Source organism: Protopterus annectens, chromosome 2.part2 (genome assembly GCF_019279795.1).
Source record: "Protopterus annectens isolate FY-2018-M chromosome 2.part2, PAN1.0, whole genome shotgun sequence".
Taxonomy (NCBI): Eukaryota; Metazoa; Chordata; order Ceratodontiformes; family Protopteridae; genus Protopterus; species Protopterus annectens.
The window spans coordinates 875,180,978-875,203,093 of NC_056730.1; positions in this window are offsets into that span (position 1 = coordinate 875,180,978).

Genomic DNA, 22,116 nt, shown 5'->3' on the forward strand with positions numbered 1-22,116 from the left:
GAGCTATGCCAAGGACTGAAATAGCTGAGTTAGATTGCCCAATTTACAAAGCACTGAAGAAGCTGAAATGCAGGCATTTTTTCAGTGGGTGCACCTCCTCATGTGGAATGGGCACCCCCACATACCCTGAAATATATATATATGCCAACTCCACAGTTGTACAAGTGAGAAGAAGGGAAAAGTCTTCCAAAACAAAGGAATTGCTGCCTGAAAACTGTTGTAAACTGCATCAGCATTGATTTCTTATTAAAATGCTCAACTGGAAATATCGGCATTAGACTTTTGGGATTTGGGGATTTGAAGCTTAGAAAGTTAATGCTCAGGGAAGTGAAGGGAATCCAGTAGCAGCTTCTTGGTATTAGATTATTTCCTACATCCCCTTTCTGATATATATATATATATATATATATATATATATATATATATATATATATATATATATATAGATATATACTAAGTCAGTTGTTGCACACATAGGGGAAAACAAAAACTACCTTGCAGAAATGAAATTGCATCTATTGCACTGGAAATTATGTATCAGCACTCCTTGTTATAACCAGCTATGCTGAATCGATGCATCACTTGATTATTTGCAAATGCAGCCACCTAGGGAAATTGCAGTCAACCATTCTATTATTCAACCTTTGAAATATGTCAGGATGTACACCGATGGTTAACAGATAATAATGAATGGCTATGTCAGATTTGTCAGGTAGGTACACCAGCATTTTAGTAAACAGGTAATTTTATTACATACAAATGGCAGTTCAACAGAAATGATGTTAAGACTTCCGTCATCTCAAACACATTGGCACTATATTCAGAAATACAATCTATTATGGGATACATACACTTTTAAAATGTCAATGTTATACAATGTTTTTAAAATGATAATGGCTGTAGTACATATTTACAACACATGCAAACACTCTAACAACATTTATTTACTTATCACATCACACTCCCACCCCCAAACAGAGAGAAACCTCTCTCAGAATTCTAAGGTGCATTGCCAATGCGCAATAATTCAACTCATATTGTCAATGCATGTTGTCAATTAATATGGTTAATATGAAATACGTATAAAAAAACACTGCTAGGAAGATACATTTAGCAAAAAATGTATAGCTACTTTTCTGTCCATATTATTGTACCACAGCTTTGAAAATGATTCAGTACTCTGACTTTACCTCCATGTTTGGTTCTATATATATATCTTAGGAACTAGGGCTAAAACAGAATTGAAACCCATGGAAATAAAATTTTAAGGCAAGTTATTATAACCAGCATTAGTATTCGTACAGTCACCTGACAAAGCAAAGTCAACAGGATTAGGAATAATTCCATTCAATTGTTTTGGATGGATATCACATGTCTGTCACTACAGATAAACCGATTCAAACCTCTGCCCTCATCTCAAATGTTTGGTGGAAGTAGCTCCTTTGTCAGTGTAGGACATGGGCCTCATTACTCATGGCTCAGACTTATTCTTAGGAACACTGCTTTCAAGTTAATACTTATCTGGTACTAACTGGGTATGCCTCTGATTTCATCTAGCTATGGTATCTATCATATTGTGTGTGCATATTGTAGGTTTATGCACCACAACACCAGTTGTGCCCTATGTTTCCTCTCCCTCTAACTTCAGGAGGACAGATTGGTCTGGTTGTAGGATAGGTAGTGGATGTGCTTGAAGCTTTGGATCTTTGGTCATTTTGTTTGACTGTTTTGTATGGAATGATGTTAGAGTCATGTTTTAATTCTAACAGTGATGTGCAAGTTTTCATTTTTCTTCTAATCATAGGCATTGTAGGCCTTACTCCTGTAGTACTATGCGGAGTAGCTTGATATACCACAAGAGCTCTGTGAGGATAGGGTTATCTGAGTATCTTTTTGGCTGTTTGTACTGCTCTCATAGCTTCACTGTTTGATTATAGATAGTGAAGATATGATGCAGTATGGGTGAAAACATAGTTATCAAACTGTTGGAAGTCATTTGACATAAACTGTGCATCGTTGTCTATTAAAAATTTAATAGATAGTCCATATCTTGAGAAAGTAATTTGAACCTGTTATTATTTGCTGTCTAGTCATGGTTGTTGGTTCATGGACTATTTCTATGACAGGACAGTAATAGTCTACAACTATGATACATTTTTTTGCCTTCAAACTTTCATAAGTCAGCAGCTATCTTTTTTTTCAAGGAGCTTGTGGTAAGGGCATTAAAATGAATGTTTCTCTCTTTTAGATGGTTTATAAACAATAAATAATTGGCACTTGGACATTAAATTAACAATATTTTGATTGATATTTGGCCACCTTGATGACACTTTGCCTCTTTCTCAACATTGGATGAGACCTTGATGTCCTTCATGTATTTGAGATAGCACTTTTATTTGTTGTGATGAAGGTACTGTGACTCTCTTTTGAAATAGCAACAAGCCAGCACATTCTCAATAATTGTGATCTGACTGTATAGTACTTGTACATGAGCTATTTGGTTTGTGTCCAGCGATCTGGCTGTCAATCTTGAACATGTTGGATAATGGGATGTTTCTGTATGTCTCCGAACTTGAAAACAGACCAGGATATTAAGTTTGCAAGAACTATACACAGCTGTTTATATAACAGCCATGACTAGATTGCAGGAGATATAAGTGCACTGGAAGCTGACTATTGTGTGCCATGTTCCAAGTCTATTGTAATTAAAAATATAATAGAAAACAATATTCAGTTTAAATATACACACAGAGTTAAAGAAGCTAGTAGAAAAGGTAAGACCCTGGATGTAATGTGGCTTAATACCAGACTTAGTTGTGTAACTGAACCAGAATTGGGGGTGTCAGATCATCCTTAGGAAACATTTGAGGTTGTTACATAAGGGGAAGTTATCATTTAGAGGATGGTCTTACAAGCAAGTTCTGTAGATCCAACTTTACCACTATAAACAATTAGACAAACATATGGCAATTGTTATTCATGGAAGAGAAAACCATACATGACAGATGGGAATTTTTTATGATTTTATTCAAAGTTTGATTGATAGATTTGTTCCTCTTTGTAGTGTATGTTTTGAAAAGAGAAGTCTTCCCTCAGGTTGGTCTAAAGGACTCTCTCACAACAGAAATAAAATTTATGGAGGACATATAAGGAATTGCCTAGCTTAAGTAATACAGTTTGTTATAATGTAGTTAAAAGAACATTTAGAAAATTGGTTAGAAAAGCCAAGAGTTTGTATGAAGTAAAATTAGCAGAAAACTGTGGGAGCAAAAAAAAGGTGCTCTTCAAACACCTAACATGTTATAGAAAGGATGCAGTTTCTAGTTTTTTAGTATCACCATAGCATACAACAACTGTTTTTTATCAGTCCAGAAAAAAAAGGTTAATTTAATTGCTGTCAATCAATCAAATACAGACTTTATAATGTCCTTGGGTGATGCAATCAAAGGAGAATGCCCAGTTATACCAGCTTATATAATTACCAAAGCACTAAATTCCATTAAGCTAAATGCCACTGCAGGTCATGATGGGCTGAATGTTTCTTTTCTGAGTAACACAGTTGTTAATCTGATTCCATGCTTAATTGAGTTGTATCAAAGAACTCTGTAGGATGGTTATATCCAAATATTTGGAAAGAAGCAGATTTGGTCCCTATACCTAAGCATCAATCTTGCACTAATGTTGAGAATTATGGGCCCAACAGTGTAATTTGCATTTTGGGAAATGCTTTACATGCACCGTCTCTTATTTATTGCAACATGTATTTGAACAAGGGTTTAATATCTCTCAGAATAGTTTCCTTGTTGAACAAACTTGATTAGGTCCTACCAAAATTTAGCAATTAATTAAGATCAAGGTCTTACAGCAGATGTGTTGTATCTGGATTTTAAAAAGGCCTTTAACAAAATGCACCATGATTCAATATTATGAATACTGCAGCAACTGGAAATAAATCATTTCATTACAAGATGACTGACTAATTGGTTGAAGGAAATGAAAGATAATGCTCCATAAGGACTATTAATTGTTCCTCTAAGTATAAAATATACAGTTGTTCCCCAGAGGCCTATTTTGGGCCCATTATCTTTTGGCCTATTTATGTTTGCATTTCTGGCTCAAAAGAAGATTTGGCTTAGGAAATGTATCAATGATACCAAAATTTGTGGCAAAACAATGATCAGTGTGTTCTTTCAAGGATATTTTGACACTCTTTTACAATAATAATCTAGGGGTATTAAGTTTAATGTTAATAAGTGTATGGTATTGCACTATGTTAACAACAATATAGGATATTCATATGCTCTAGATCAGGGGTGTCCAAACTTTTTTCACCAAGGGCCATATGCGGTAAAATACACAAACAGCCGGGCCACTCACTCGAGGTGAAGTATATATTGCCTCACCTGGTTTATTTAATTTTAAGTAAACTAAATCAATCAGCCTACAACACTGCTTTTCATGAATAGGATTTTTTTTAGAACAAAAAAGGTTGACAGTTCATTCTCAAAACAGCTGCCTCTGATTTTAAGTATATAATGTTTTATCTTGATTCATTTTGTATGTAATTTTGGCTTTTGTCCACTGGAGGGGAGTGTTGTATTAGTTTTGGGATAAATCAAGTTATGTACCCTTCTGTTTCTCCATATGAGGTTGCATTCAATTGTTTAACTTTATTCATTCATTTACTTATCCATAGTTATTTGTGTGTTTACAGTTTTGTTGGCGATCACCAACATTATAGCATTCAGTTATGATTTGGGAGTTAAAAACACATGTTCTTTTCAAATTCAAGGTCAGTGATTGTTGTGTACAATAAGTTTTAAACATTGAGTTGTTATTATTTTATTATGCCTTAGCCTAATTGCATATTCATGAGATTTAATGTTATTGGAGGGTTTGGATCTCCAAAGCTTATAAATATGTTGGGGTAATGTTATTCTCGTTGTCCGATGAAGTCTGTTGTATAGACGAAAAATGCGGAGTTTCGTCAAACGTTTCACGTTTTATGTGGATTGAATAAATTGTTTGTGTATACTAGAGCTGTCCGGTGCTTGGTTTCTCCTTGATACAGTGCTTTGTGGTGCTTACTAGTTTTTTGTTTTTGCACTGTTCTTTATCTGTGGTTTAAAACCAAGAAATGCAATATCGCCAGGTTCATGTGCGGGCCATATTTTGGTAGATTTTTGGAATTTGCTGCGGGCCAATTAAAAATGGATCGCGGGCCGCAGTTGGCCCGCGGGCCGTAGTTTGGACACCCCTGCTCTAGATCATCATATTCTGACTACAGCAACCTGTGTGAGGGATTTGGGGTTATGATGGACTCAGGTCTAAACGTAGAGGAGCATTTAAAAGGGGTAATAAGAATATGCTATGATTTAATCAGAGACATCTTGTGATGTATATCTAGTAGAGATGAAAAAGTCTTGATCCCTTTGTATAAATCTGCTGTTAGACTTGGATAGTGTGAATAATTTTACACATTAACCTCAGCATGGCTGCATCAGTTGGAACATGTGCAAAATATGTTTAAATTTACTAGACAGGTAACGGGTTTGTCACATTACATATTGGTGTATTTAGCATTATTCTCTGTTGGATACAAGTTATTTAGATATAATTTAATTCCCATATTTAAAAGTATTTAGAATGAAATCTTGGATGCAAAAATAAGTATCACCTTTTCATAATATAATGCTACAACAAAGAAACATGTCTGTAAATTTACTCCAGTTTAAAGCATTAATTCTGAGCTGTATTTTTCATTATAGGACTGGAATTCTTCGCTTTTTCACATATGAAGTGTTGGAAATCTGGAACTTTTTAAGAAGTCTTTAGATACTTAGTTTAACAACAGAGTTTTTGATTTTGGTTTAACTCTTGGCAAACTCTTAAATGGCCCATTGTGGAGTCTGTGTATGTCTCAACATTGAACACTGAACAGTTTTTAACCATATGTCCTTCTGGGTAGCTTGCTTAAGCTTTTCTAGTCTCTTTTGTAGTAAACAGGTCTAGTAGACATTTACTATGCACTCAGGTTACAGTGTCTTCCTTGGTACTGGATAACGATTAGTCACATATAGGATTACTGAACAACACATCGAGCTGTTTTCAAGGCACATGGACTGCTCTAGCACTAACCATTCTCAGTCTCATTAACAGTCATTTGCACCTGGTTGGTGCTTGGTTTAGGTTATAAAAGTTAATTAACAGAACCAATGTTTTGATGTCAACTTGATGCTGGAAACTCTCAAGTTCTAATAGGGATGTGGAAAATTTCTCATATGACCACACACTTGAAAAACACTCTTTTTCATTTGTGAGTATCTATGTTTAGCATTTGTTAGTATTGTGGAATAACAGACAACAGGATGTAGCATGTGTTCATCCAGCATCTGAACTCACTATTGCCAGTTTAGTGATATCGTAGTATGCTAGCACTGGAGATATTGTTAATATTTCTTTAACTTTGCTGAATACTTGGGCTTCAGCACTTCCTCAAAAGCAGGATGCATCCTTCTTAAACAATCAGTTAAAGGTCATAACAGAGTTAAAAGGTCTAATAGAATCTTGCCCAAATAATTAATAATGCCTATGGCTTACCTTACCTCAGCCACACAAGATGGATTTTGTAACTCAGCTGTTGCTCTGACTTTGCTTCCGTCTGGCCTGATTCCACAAGCACTTGTGCTGTAACTGAGAGACATTTGCCTTGGTTTAGTTCCAACCTCAAGTGTTAAATAATCTGAAGTACTCTCTCTAACCTCAAATCATATGTCACTTTATCTGGACTGAATAATGGGACATCATCTATAATGACAGCACCATCGAGACCAGTCAGGAAATCAGCCATTTCACACTAAGCTTTTGACTATATTTTTCTAAAGATGTCTGTCAGACCCTACTAGAATCATCTAGCTTAGAAAGCTCTTTAGCATTGACTGCCTTTGCTGATAGGTCTGCGGTAGATAGAATGAACTTTTCTCACACAGCTGGATTATTAAGCTCTTTTAAATCAACACATACATGCAAGCAGCCATTCTTTTTAATTCCTGGGGGCTGCTGGAGCACATTTTCCAGTCATTTCAGTTATACCGTACTTCCTGTTATCCCAGTACTTTGGATTTTTTCCATCTCTTCCTCTACTTTAGACAGCATAGGAATTAGCACCCTCATGTCTATGGTTACAGCATATAGAACAGCATTACTTTTTATTTATTTATTTATTTATTGGCATTTGGTTACTGTGAAAATGTATCTGGCCAATAACCTGTTTTCAGCTCCAGTATATTACATGAAGCAAAGAAGTGGAATATAACAAATATAAACATTTGATATGAATTGTCATTTTTTACAAGAACAATATAACAGAGTTGTAAAGGCTGTAATTTTTACAAGCGTAATACAATACAATATAGAGTAACCAAAGAAATAGTAAGATTGTCTAGTGAGAGAACTAAGCTTATTTTGTTTAAATTACAAGAGGTGAAGACAGAACTCGAAGAAAGGTGAGATAAGTAGGGAAAATACTTGAATGCAAAAGAGATAGAGAGAAAGTGGTTAGGTGAGAAAAAAGGTTATTAATAAGTTGACAAAGCATGTCAGAAGTGAGAGAACAAAGCTTGGTTAGTAAAGAAAGGAATATCTACATACATGAAAGTATGTACATAAATTGAATATAAAAAATATTTACAAATTACAAATGGGTGTTTGAAGGATTTGTATTTTGGTAGCATAGCAAGTGAGTAGGATTTTCACTAGTGGAACAGGAGGTGGAAGGTAAGTAGGGTGGAGGATAGTAGGTTGGAATAATGAAAAATTATAGCGGAAGGCAGTGAAGTGAGAGGATGGCTCCAAGAAAGTGAGGTGAGAGGTAAAACTGTGGTTAGAAGATGATGGTGGGGTGGAACAGAAAAATGGATTATTGGATGGGGCTAGCCTGGTATGGGCATGACCAAAGCCAGAAATGAGGAATAATCTTAAAGATGTTTTGGGCACGTAGAGATTTGATGATGACTTGATTATTACAGGGTTGAGTTTGAAGTTTTTACTACTGTGTTAAAGTATACCTGCAAATTTTTTGGTTTGTGTATGATAAGGAGTTGTTTATCTTTTGATCTTAAGGGACGCTGTTGGGTGTAATTTTTGGATAACTGTACAAAGAGCAGGGCATGTTGAAGCATTGTTTATTTTTTGTGTTGTAATTAACTGGGTATATGTAAGATGGTGAGGTAGTTCTAACCAATTTTGCCCTTTTAGTGTGATACAGTAGTGGCTTTGATTGTATTTTTCCAGCAAAGTATGGAATCTTGTTATAAAATCACTCAAGTTTAGTTTTTAGAGAGGTTTGAAGATTGGTCAGGATGGGTGGTCCACATAGCACTGATAGCAGAAGGCAAATGTTAGCTAGGCCTACTTTAGTATTAGTTGTGAGGACTTTTTTGTTCTACTGAGCATTCCTAACTATTGGTATGTTTTTCAAATTGCATTTTTAATATATAGGCTGCATTTTAGGCTGTCATCTATGGTCATGCCATGGAATTTAGAATAACATACTACTTCAAAGTCAGTGTTGTGATCTTGAAGTAATTTTGTCAAGGCTATGTGAGTAGAGAAAAACAGGAGTTTAGTTTTTTAGAGATGTGCAGTAATTGATTATGTTGGAGCTCTCTTTGAATGGGGATGCGTTATTTGTTGAAGATGAGCTTAGCTATCAGGGGAGAAATGACAGGAGACATATCTGCATATTGTATAACAGAGGCTTGTTGGAAATAAGTTTAGAGTTTGTTGAAAAAGATATAAAACAGTGGGGGACCAAGAATAGGACCTTGGAATACACCTGTGGTAAGTGGCAGGAAAAGGGGATAGGGTGCAGAGCCATTTAAAAGATTGTTGTCTATCAGACAAGTAGCTTCTGAACCAGGGGAGAGTAGAGTGTGAGAGGCCAAGGAAGACATTTTGTGTAAGAGATTGCTTTTGGATGCAATGTCAAAGGCCTTATAGCAATAAAGTAGATATTATCATCTTCCTTAGCTTTGTTGATGCTGACTAGGAAAGATATGAGGGCAGCTGTAGTACTTTGTGCTCGGTGGAAGCCATATTATGTAGATATTGAGAGCTGTTGTTGAAGGAGGTATTGAAGAAGTTGCTTGTGGATTTTTGTTTTCAAATATTTTGAAAAGTGGCGGGTATGATGGCAATGGGTCTAAAGTTGGTTATTCCTTTGAGGTCCCCTCTTTATGTAGTAGGGTTACATGTGACTTTTTCCAGTGGGAAGGAGCACAGTATTCTTGTACTGACTTACTTACAAGGACTGATACTGGGTATACTGTAGCACTGGCTGCTATCTTGGGAAGTTCAGGTGGGAGGTTATCAGAGGACAAAATATATTTTTTATATATGAAGTAGAGGCAGTTTTTAAGCTGAAAGATGGTGTAGTAGTAGAAACTGTTTGGGGTGAGGGTATTATGGATACTAAGGTTGTTTTTTGGTAAGGGCAGCTGTGCTGTCAATAGTAGGTATTTATTGGTTAGAAATTTCAAATAGAGGGCAGTTAGGTGAAGAATTTGGATTGTTTTTTTATCCCTAAATGTATTTAGTCTTGATGGAAGACCAGAATTTTTTTGCGATCATGTCTATGGCAATTCTGCAGACTATTGTAATGCTGTTTTTTGTCAAGTTTTCTAAACTCTTGCAGATGATTTGGTGTTTTGTTCATTCATCATTGCTCCCAGACCTTATTCTTGCAACATACAAGATTTCTACTACTGTTACATAGTCAGGGAATGGTTAGTTTTAACTCTTGTTTTTCTATGGGGTGCCAAATTATTTAGAATATTGCAGAATATTGTGTTGAAAGTAAGGTCTGCTTCATCCGGGGGTAGTATTTTTTAATTATACAGCTTGATAGATTCTAGTGCTGATATGAAGGTGTCTGGGATGAAATTTGTGAGATTATGGAGATATAGTTGTGTTGTTTAGCATGATGGGTGATAGTGGGAAGATGGTCACTAAGCATAGCTCTCACTTGTCCAGATTTTCACGGAATGTTCAGATTTGTGTCTCATAATTTAGTCCATTTCTCATAAAATTTTGGTTTTCTGGTAAATTATTGGCAAATCATTGAGAACTGAAGTCATAAAATAATAGCATATATTTGAATTTCAGATTTCATGCCCTTGAGAAAATTCACACTAATGCAAAAACTGTCATTCTGTCAACTTTTTAAGTTTGTAAGAGCAATATTTAAAATTTGTCCCTATTTTTTAACCTTTGTCCCCCCATTACTTTTGGTTTTGTCCATATTTCTTGTTCTAAAATGTTGAGAGTTATGTCACCAAGTGAGTCTACAAGGGTTCCTGAGGCAATATATCTGTGGGGGTCAGAGACCATTGGGATCTCTTGCCACAAGTTGTATTATATCCAGTAGATGAGGTAATTAGCTATGTAAAGCCATATAGGTTAATACTGGAATTGAGAAAATTGGAAGTAATGTTTTGCCAGTCAGTATATTTATGTCTCCCCAATATATTTTTCATTAGGAATAGGCAACTTCTAAACATTAAAAGTCATAGCACTAGCCTTTAGAAATCTTAGCAGTGGGCGAGATAATAAGAGCACTTTATTATTTTTTACAATAGAAGATCTTCATATACTAGACCATATATACTTAGTGGTAGTGAGTCTTTATATAGACTTAATTTATGTATTTAATAAAGCATGTGCTCATAAACAGGTCTGACATGAGGAACATCATAAATCTAGGAGGAGCAAAGCTAAATCCTAGGGCCAAAATCATATTGCTATATCTGCAGAAAATATTTGCAGTATATGGATAACTGAGCATGTGGTTAATTCTCTGTTAGATAATTCTTACATCTGAATGGAGACAGGAGAGGTAGATATGCAGTTATACAAATCCCTGTGGAGATCTGACATCGCCTTACTTAAAAGAAAAGAATTGTTGGGTGAGGTTGGGAGTTTTATACAGGATTTCTGAGACTAATCTTCTGAAATGGAGGTATTATTGAGTTAATTATGAAGTATCTTTAAGGAGGAATTGAAGGAATTTGGAATCAAGATTATGAAGTGGGTAAGGAAAGAACAGGAGAGTAAACTAAAATATTTAAAAATCCATATCAGAGGCTCTAAATAAAAATCTGCCTAAGCAGCAGAGACTACCAAAGCAGACACCCAAGCAACCGCTACCCCAAAACAAAACACGTGCAACACATAGCTCACAAAGCCAGTGTGCTGAATAGTCACAGCCTTTAAGGCTAAACAACACACCTGATACACTTGTAATAGGTGACTCTATCATCAGGCAGACTGACGTACCGCTCACCAGGCTGAACAAGGAGAAGGTCACGGTGAGCTGCCTATCGGGCGCTAGGATTCGCCACATAACACAAACACTCAGGTCACTCCAAGGCAAGTACAAATATGACTCAGTCATTGTCCATGCTGGTGTGAATAACCTGAGATGTACCTCCCTGGACTACATGAAAAGAGACATAGAGGAGCTCTCTGAGCATGTAGCCCAGGCTGGTATGACCCTGACCTTGAGCAGCATCTTACCCTCACCAAGAATGATGCCACAATATGAAGACAAGATGATCAATTTCAACAATTGGCTTAAGTACTGGTGTCATTCAAAGGGGATCCAATGCCTGTCAGCCTGGGATGACATGCTGGACAAGCCACGATGCTTCGCTAGGGACGGCTTGCACCTATCACCCTTGGGCTTTCGGATATTGGCAAAGGCTCTTGCTACCCCCATAGTGCCTTTTTTAGGCAAGGCTCAAAAGACAAACCCACCTCCATAGGTATCACAAGGGTTAAGAAGCTAAGAGTAGTGCTACTCAACGCCAGAAATCTAAACCTCAAGATGCACGCACTCAAAACTCTCTTTAGCATGGAGAACATCGATATCTGTGCAGTAACAGAAACCTGGTTCAAGGCTCCTGAGAGCACCCCAGCACTACCAGGTTATACCTCATACCATGCTTTTCGGCCCCAAAACTTGGACCAAACCACAAAAGGAGGGGGAGTATCAATATTTGTCAAAGATACCCACACCTCCAGGTTGGTGGCACAGCACGAAGCATCAGAGACTATCGATGTGCAACTAACAGTGGGTAAAACTGCCTTCCAGTTTATAGCCTGCTACAGACCACCCTCCCAAACCCAGGAACCCCACTCGGCCTTCCTGAGAACACTGAAAAATATGAAGGTCTCTCCAAACACCATTATATTGGATGACTTCAACTACCCAAACATAGACTGGGAGCATTACTCTAGCTCCAACACCCTAGCCCAAAGGTTCCTAGAATTTATAAACTCAAATGCTATGGAACAACTTGTTACCACTCCCACAAGAGGGGAAAACATACTGGACCTGATCATCACCAACATGGGGACTCTATGCTCCAGACCAGAAGTGTATCCCTCACTGGTAAGATCAGACCATAAACTAATCTCACTGGATATTCACATCCCGACCCCACCCCCTGCCCAGAAAACCACAGTGAAAAACTTCTCTAAAGCAAATTTCACACTCCTCAAAACTGAGGTGGAATCCTTCAAATCCCCCGGGCCTATGGAAAATATGGCCCAGACCGCAGAATCCTATATAAACACATTCTATGGACACCTTCAGGAATGCATGGATCATGCAATCCCAAATAAAACCAAGACCCAATCCTCCAAAGGCAGACGTCCTGTCTGGTGGACCCCAGCCATAAACAAACTATACAATAGAAGGAGGAAGCTACTACATGATAGAGCAAAATCCCAAAAAGGGAAGGCATCTCTGATCAGTATTAGCAAAAAACTACGGGCACTCATAAAATCATCTAAGGCCAGCTTCAAGAGAAACATTGCACAGGACACTAAGGATAATCACAAGGCTTTCTTTAGTTATGTTAGGAACCTGGGTGGGAATTCCCAGATATGCTCAGAATTAGTCCAAAATGACAAAAAATACACCGAACCCACAGACATTGCCAACATCTTAGCTGACAGGTTCAGCGCAAACTTCTCCCCCCCCTTCCCACCAAAAGGGCAAATATCTATCCTAGCAGAGTGCTGCCCCCCTGACATCTCAGATGCTCAGGTAAGAGCCGCCCTCTCCAAAGCAAAAAACACAGCATCAATGGGACCAGACGGTGTCTCGGGCTGCATCCTACATGAACTCCAAAAAGAGCTAAACCCAAACATAAAACTACTGTTCAATCTCAGCCTTACTACAGGTTATGTACCCAAAGAGTGGCGTACAGCAACAGTGGTCCCTCTCCACAAAGGTGGTGCCTCAACGGACCCTGGAAATTATCGCCCCATAAGCCTGACTAGCTTGGTCTGCAAAGCTATGGAAAGGATCATCATGGACCTCATAAATAAAGATATTGGGGACCTACAGACACTGGATCCTACCCAGTTCGGCTTTGTTAAGGGCAGATCCTGCCTCTTAAACCTGGTCATTTTCTTTGAAACAGTCACCAAGGCCATTGACGAGGGGAAGGTGGTCCACACAGCCTATCTGGACCTTGCAAAAGCCTTCGATACAATACCCCACTCAGGCATTATAGATAAGCTCACCAGCTTAAATATAAACCTCTATGTCACTAAATGGGTTGCAAACTGGCTCAAGGACAGAACCCACATGGTTAGAATTGCTGGAGCCATGTCAGACTCCAAACCAGTTACAAGTGGCTCAGTCCTGGGACCTCTCTTGTTCGGTATATATTTCTCGGAGGTACAGGCCAACATGGAAGGACTGTGGCTGACCAAGTTCGCAGATGACTGCAAACTAGGTGCCATAATCGACTCTCCAGCTGACACAAACATCCTCCAAAAGGGTCTCATAGAAACAGACAACTGGTGCCAGAGCCATGGCCTTAAGCTAAATGCCAAAAAGTGTATAGTCATCCCCTTTGGCAAAAACAAAGTGCCCACAAATTACCACATAGATGGTAATCCATTAAGTACGGAAGAAGTAATTAGGGACCTGGGGACCCAAGTTGATAGCAATCTCTCATATGACAACCATGTGGCCAAAGTGGTTAGAAATATATTTTATATAGCCCACCTAATCATGAAGGGATTCACATCTAGATCAGGGGAGGTCATCGTGCCTCTTTACTCATCCCTCATCAGGCCCATAATTGAGTACAATGCCCCTTTTGGGATGTACCTTACCAGATACCTGCAGCAACTGGAAAGACCCCAAAAGTACCTCACCAAGAGGATCAAAGGGCTCAAATAGATGCCATATGCTGCCCGGTTAAAGAAACTCCAGCTCTACTCAGTGGCATACCACCTGGTCAGAGGCAATCTGTGCCTGACGTATAAAGCCATGTCCAACCTGGAATTAATGGACATGCTGCACCTCAGAAAATCCAAATCCCATCGAGCTATGTGTTCGAGAGACTTGGACCTCGGCACTGAAATAAATAGGACATGCTGGAGGGACAGATTCATAACCCAGAGGCTCCCTTCACTCTGGAATAAAATCCCAGTCCAGGTTAGGCAGAGTCCCTCATTGACTCTCTTCAAGAGGAATCTTGATGAGTGGATGGGGGATCGTAGGTTTACCCCGGGTATCACTACTGTGTCACTGTTAGACAAAGGCACAGTATACTAACCTCGAAAAAGGGCATAGCAAAATTAATTTAAAATGGGTGGCGAAAGCCAAACACACTCTGGCTAGGCTTATAAATGCCCTAGGGTAGATAGCCTAGTATTAACCTATGAACCTATATGCAGCAGGTTAAATGTGACTACAAAAGCGGGAGCTTTTGGAACAAGAGGTTGAAGAATCAGTCAACAGTGCTTAGGCAATGGGCAAAACATCAGTACCCTATAAATGTCTTACAATAGTGTCAAAACAACGAAAAGGAGACAAGTATAAAAAACAGTACTTCACCAGGAAAAATATACTTGAAGAGGAAATAAGGAAACCTCTGTTCTTCTTTTTTAAAAATACTTTAATAATCCACCACAGGGGAATAGAACACCATCCAGGAGCTCAAAACCACACCAAAGACAGCAACAAAAAGAGCATAAACGCCAATAGAGTCCACTGCGTTTTCGTTTCAGAAACTTCTTCCGATGAAATAGAATACAAACTGAAGTTTCATGATGCTCTTAAATACTCTCTACATTGAAATTCATCACATAATTCAATAATTAATTGGCCAATTAAACAATTAAAAATGCCAATACCATATATGGGTTTCCTGTATAAGGCTTAGTTCACTCCTTCTTTTTGATAAAAACTTCCGTAGTTAGAAACTTAGAATATTTAAAAACCTTACTAATATACAAATATTCATGACAAAGTTAAAAAAAATATTAAAAACACAACACCGAACACTCACTATATCAATTAAAAACAGTAATTATAAATGTCTTTGAACAAAAACCATAACTAATTCTTATACAAATAGTGCCATCTAAGGGGCATACTATGTGTTACTACCTAGAAAATAATTCATTATGCAGGTCTAAATCAGTAATACTTTTTCACTTGCAAATTTTTCCTATAAGTGAAGTTATAAAGAGGATTATAGGGAATAATTTGACAGATGGACAAATTATACTAACTAACAATCAGACTGTTGGTCCCTAATAAGGGTACCCACAGTGTTCATTGTTAGAGTTTGGTAGCTCTCATCTTTAAGACTGGGGCTATAGAGATAGTCTCATTTAACCCAGGGAATTTGTTACCTTCTAGGTCCAGTTGCCATACCAGTTCTTTATATTCGATCAAAGTTTGCCATGGGCCACCCCTCGGGTCCAGTTCTATCACATCTAACACGAAAAAAGTGTAAGCAGCTCCGTCACAATTTAATGTGTGCCTATACAAGGCATTGTTACCATTTTGGTTTTTGATATCATAACAATGTTCGTAAATCCTATTCCTTAGCTTTCTCTCGGATTTACCAACATAAAATGCCTCACATTTTGTACATATAGCTAAGTAGACTATACCCTTCGTTTGACAGTTAGCAAACTGTTTACTGGGAATCAGGATATCCCTACTCTTAAGGTAAACTGTATCTTTAGATGCCACAAAAGAACACTGGTTGCATCTACCACATTTGAAGGTGCCAACCCTACCTTCCCTAATAACCCCACTTGGTTTTTTCCTTTCTAATACATTTTTTATGTTTTTCCCTTTTCTAAAGGTACATTTAAATGGTTTGTTAAAGACACCCTTTAGGTCCGAGAGTTCGCCAAAATTTTTCCATTCATTCTCAACAATCTTCCTGATTTTATATGCTTCTCCACTAAAATCCATCACAAAATTACCACTTTCATTGCTAATTTCATTGTTACTTTCTGGCTGCCAATTTATTTCACCTAATATAGGCTTGTATTTGTTGGTTCTTCCTATCTTAACTTCATTCTCAATTTCTTTTATTAAGTGGGGGGGGTAACCTCTAGCTAAAAACATCTTCATCAAGGTCTTACATTCTATCTCGAAGTCTTCTTCTCTAGAAGACATACGACTCCCCCTCACATACTGGCCCTTTACAATACCTTTCTTTTGATGGTATGGATGTGCTATCAAAAGCCAAGAACGAGTTTGAATAAGATTGCTTTCTAAACACTTTAGAATAAAAATTCTCTTTTCCCTTACCTATAAAAATGTCAAGATATCTTAAACAACTTGAGTCCTTCACATAAGTGAATTTCAAAAAAGAGGTGGACTGGCTTAAATATTCATAGAATGCTGTAAATTCTGTATCGGTTCCTACCCATAGGAAACACATATCGTCTAGGTATCTTTTATATAGTTTCCAGCACTTCTTGTAAGGTGAATTAATGACAAATTTACTCTCCCAGGCTGACATGATTATATTAGAGTAAATGGGGGCACACCTTGCCTCCATCGCTATCCCTTGCTTCTGCTTAAAAAATTCACCATCAAAAAACAAAAAGTTGTTGCTTATAACTAACTCCATCAAAGTTAAGATCAACCTAAACTCATTGTTAGTGAATTTACCATAGTTCACCAGACCCTCCTCAAACCATTCTAGCCCTTCCACAAAGGGGATGGAGGAAAAAAGATCCACTATGTCCATTGTTATGAAAATAATATTTTCATCAAAAATACCCTTATTCAGATTTTTCAATAGGTCCCAAGAGTCCTTTACTATCCCCGAGCTTTCCTTGACCACCATTTTTAGCTTTTCGTCTAACCATTTTGCAAGGGGTGCCGTCACAGACCCTTCAGAAGCTACAATCGGTCTCAATGGTGGGTTGTTAACATCCTTATGTACTTTGGGGACTCCAAAAATTATGGGTACTCGAGGTTTAGTTACATTCAGGTACTTAAACAAGTCCATATCAATACTTCCTTCAAGGAGCAAGTCGTTCAAGGATGACCAAATCTTTTTATTACCTATGTTAATCTCATTCAAGGAAGCACATTCGTACCTGTCCACATTTTGTAGTATTTCCAGCATTTTAGTTTTATAAAGAGTCTGGTCCATTATCACTGTCCCTCCCCCCTTGTCAGGTTTGGTCACTCTTAAGGTTGGGTCATTGGATAACTTGTGCAATAATGTTGTCTCTTCTTTTGTCAAATTGGGTGTCACCCAATTCTTAGATACCCCACTTCTAATCTTCCTTTCCATTAAGATCTCAAAATTCTTGAGCTGGGGGTTCAAAGGGGGATTATAAATACTTTTTCTTCTCAAAGTCTCCACATTCATTCCACCCCCATAGTCATCCTGATACAAAAGTTCCAAATTTTTCTTTCTAAGGAATAGTTTCAGATCAATCAGAACCTTGCTGACATCTGCTTTTTTGTTTGGTACAAATTTCAACCCCTTCATAAATAGGTTGAAAAAAGTATCATTTATTTCCAAAGTAGTGTAGTTGTAAATACTATAATCATTTTTGGTCCATACATATCCATTCTTACTGATACCATTATTCCTAATAAGTTGTTCAGGGTAATTCAATGGGGTATTCAATAGTGCCTGTATTTGTTGTGTACAGGTCCCTTCCCCCCTCGGTAATAGTTTTTTTGAAAATTATTTTGAGAATTTGACTGATGGTTCCTTTCATAATTATTCCTAATCCTTTCCGACCTTCTAAGTGGTGGAAAGGCCTCATAGTCATTGTCATTCCTTACATCATTTACGGCTTCATTTTCCATCCCCTCTGCATCCTTATTATAAGCACCCCACCCTTCCCTTGGAAAAAAGTGCCTCTCGGTTTGGGGTAATGTATATTTTCTTTATATTCATTCAAATCTCTTTCCAATTTCCTACATTTTCTTTGGAATATGGACTCAATACTCTTCTCAATACTACTAAGGGTCGCAAAATAACTCTTTTTGCTCCCCTCTACTGTAAACAATAGATCATTAGTTATTAGGTTATTAACTTCATCGACCTTTTTATGCAGCCCTACCATCACTCTGTCATTTTCTTTAATAATAGCTTTTAGAATGGCAAAGCCACAGTTATCAAAAATTCCCACCAATTCCCCATGGAAATCGCTTCCTACTTTCACTTTGTTCGGGTATTTACACACCCTTAAGCCCTTAGGCACAATTTTCAAATTCAAACATTCATTAAGGTAAGTGTTCTCAAGTTCAAGATTTTTTAACTTAAACAAACAATCATTTAGCACATTAAGATTGTTGTCATAAGATGAGTGCACGTCATTAGGCCTCTTTTCCGGCACATTATTAATATTAAAACTAAATTTAGAATTAAACACTTTAGAAAAGTCAGTTATTTGAGTGTCCTTGTTATTTACCAATCGTTCATTAGGAACATTTCTTAATGAACGAACACCAACAGCAGAGTCTCTAAAGTCATAACCAGTGGTCCTCACATCCTTCGGTCTCACTCCAGTATTGCTCTCACCACTCACGCCATTTCTTACATACTCAATATTGTCACTTTCGGATAAAAATATACTGGGAATATCCAGTTCACTCACTTTCCGTTTTTTCGCGTTACCATCGGTGGTAAGAGAACCTGGCTCATCCATTCTTGTAACCGTCACACTGGCTTTCGGCAAATGTGCTTCCTGGTTGCAAGGAAAAGAAAAAGCTCCCAATGGTGTACCTACGCTCCCCTTCGTCATTAACTCAAGAAGTTGAGTTAATTGGTCGGAAAGCCTGTCAATCTTATCCGACCTGCTCATACGAGCAACACCTTCTTCCTGAGTAGCGGTGCCCTCCTCGTTCTCCATAATCAATACGACCAAACAACGAAAAGGAGACAAGTATAAAAAACAGTACTTCACCAGGAAAAATATACTTGAAGAGGAAATAAGGCAACCTCTGTTCTTCTTTTTAAAATACTTTAATAATCCACCACAGGGGAATAGAACACCATCCAGGAGCTCAAAACCACACCAAAGACAGCAACAAAAAGAGCATAAACGCCAATAGAGTCCACTGCGTTTTCGTTTCAGAAACTTCTTCCGATGAAATAGAATACAAACTGAAGTTTCATGATGCTCTTAAATACTCTCTACATTGAAATTCATCACATAATTCAATAATTAATTGGCCAATTAAACAATTAAAAATGCCAATACCATATATGGGTTTCCTGTATAAGGCTTAGTTCACTCCTTCTTTTTGATAAAAACTTCCGTAGTTAGAAACTTAGAATATTTAAAAACCTTACTAATATACAAATATTCATGACAAAGTTAAAAAAATATTAAAAACACAACACCACTGTTGTGTTTTTAATATTTTTTTAACTTTGTCATGAATATTTGTATATTAGTAAGGTTTTTAAATATTCTAAGTTTCTAACTACGGAAGTTTTTATCAAAAAGAAGGAGTGAACTAAGCCTTATACAGGAAACCCATATATGGTATTGGCATTTTTAATTGTTTAATTGGCCAATTAATTATTGAATTATGTGATGAATTTCAATGTAGAGAGTATTTAAGAGCATCATGAAACTTCAGTTTGTATTCTATTTCATCGGAAGAAGTTTCTGAAACGCAGTGGACTCTATTGGCGTTTATGCTCTTTTTGTTGCTGTCTTTGGTGTGGTTTTGAGCTCCTGGATGGTGTTCTATTCCCCTGTGGTGGATTATTAAAGTATTTTTAAAAAAGAAGAACAGAGGTTGCCTTATTTCCTCTTACAATAGTGTGTTAATGTATAGATATTGCTTGGTAAAAAAACAAGTCTGCCACTTCATGGAAGCATCTAAGAGATGTTTAGTGAGCAAAAAAAAAGAGAGAAAAAAAATAAACTTAAGCAGTAAAGGTAACTGCAGCAATGATTGCAAGGACTTGCTGTTTTACTTTACACTCACTAAATTCAGCTTAAAAAGCTGCCTTTAGAAAGTGAGGAAAAAAATTAAAGTAATTTGTGTGAGTGTGTGTGTGTGTGTGTGTGTGTGTGTGTGTGTGTGTGTGTGTGTGTGTGTGTGTGTGTGTGCGTGTGTGCATGTGTGCGTGTGTGCGTGTGTGTGTGTGTGTGTGTGTGTGTGAGAGAGTTAAAACGGGAGAGAGTGAGAGAGAGTGAAAGAACATGAGTGACTGCATGCCCCTCAACTTCTTTGCTCAAAATGTTTGGACAAAATCAAAATAATGTGGGGACAAAGATCCAAAATCAGGGTATTTTTTATATCTTTCTGTAATTCACTTACAAAGGTAAAAAGCAGCAGGTTTTGCATCTGAACAATAAGAAGTTTGAAATTAGAATATCTGGATTTATTAACTGATTGTAATCTGAAAGCCAGAGCAAAGACATGAGCAAAATTAATGATATTTTTAAAAATCAGTTACATCTGAGAGGCATGGGGGTTTGAAATACATTGTACTGTAGGATTTGTTTCATTCATTTGGTCATGATGATTCAGTCAAGAAGGTGTTTGTAATTTTTGGGCACATTATATGTGTGTATGCATGTGTGTGTGTGTGTGTGTGTGTGTGTGTGTGTGTGTGTGTGTGTGTGTGTGTGTGTGTGTGTGTGTGTGTGTGTATCTGGTAGTTAAATACTTACATAACTTATATTTTGATGTAAGCTACTTCCTCCAACAACAACAACTTATGCTACAGCAACTTTGAGACATTAGCTGCAGGAACTATTTTATATCAAAAATATAAAAAATGTATATACTAATAATAAAACAAATACAAAATACTTTAATAAATAGCCCATTATCTAAGTGCAATAATGTCCTCCTGGGTGGATGCTATGGGGGAAATAACACACCTCAATCCACCACAGGCTTCCGCATGTATGGCAGGTGCAACAGCCAAAAAGCCACACTCTATGGGAAAAGCAAAGTCGGCCAGCACTCAGAGTCACTAGCCTCAAAAAAACGGAGTTTAGTCAACCCTTTAGGGCCAGAAGAAGGAGTGGTAGAAAACATAAATCAGGCCTCCACTCTAGAAACATTACATCTTTTGGTACCTCAGTAAACACTATATGTAATGTACACAATATTTCTTCTGTGGCGTTATCGAATGTGGAAATACAATTGCTTAACAAAGGCTTGAATTTTGTCCCTGATTTTGTTGTGCCTGAAGATGTTTTTGCTGATGATGTTGTCTCCTTCTGTAGAATGTTAAATCTTAAGTTACATTTTGGGATCAGTGAACAGTCTTTTGATTCTCGTACTGAGTTTAGATTCCACAAATCTAAATTTAATCCTCCTATGAATAAGCATGTGGCTATTTTTCAACAATGTGTTCTCAAAGATCTACATTTTGGGTTTGGATCTGGTACTAGTTTGTCTACAAATACTCTAACCAAAATGGAGGTTCAGGCTTTAAACAGTCTTCGTAATAACACTAATTTGGTTATTGTTACTGCTGATAAAGGAGGGGCTGTAATGGTTATGGATTGGTCCATGTACTTGGCGGAGGCTCAGAGACAATTGTCTGATGGCAAGCTTTATGCTAAAATGTCAATTGACCTGACTCATAAATTCAAGATGGATATTGATAAATTTTTACAACTTGCCTTAAGTGACGGCATCATTAGTAAGCAAGTAGTAACTCACCTAACGGTACAGGACCCCTTACCAGAACAACTTCACCTACTTCCCAAAACACATAAGATCCTCATCAACCATATATCGTAAACCATTTTTGCTGGGGGTTAAAGCTAGAATCC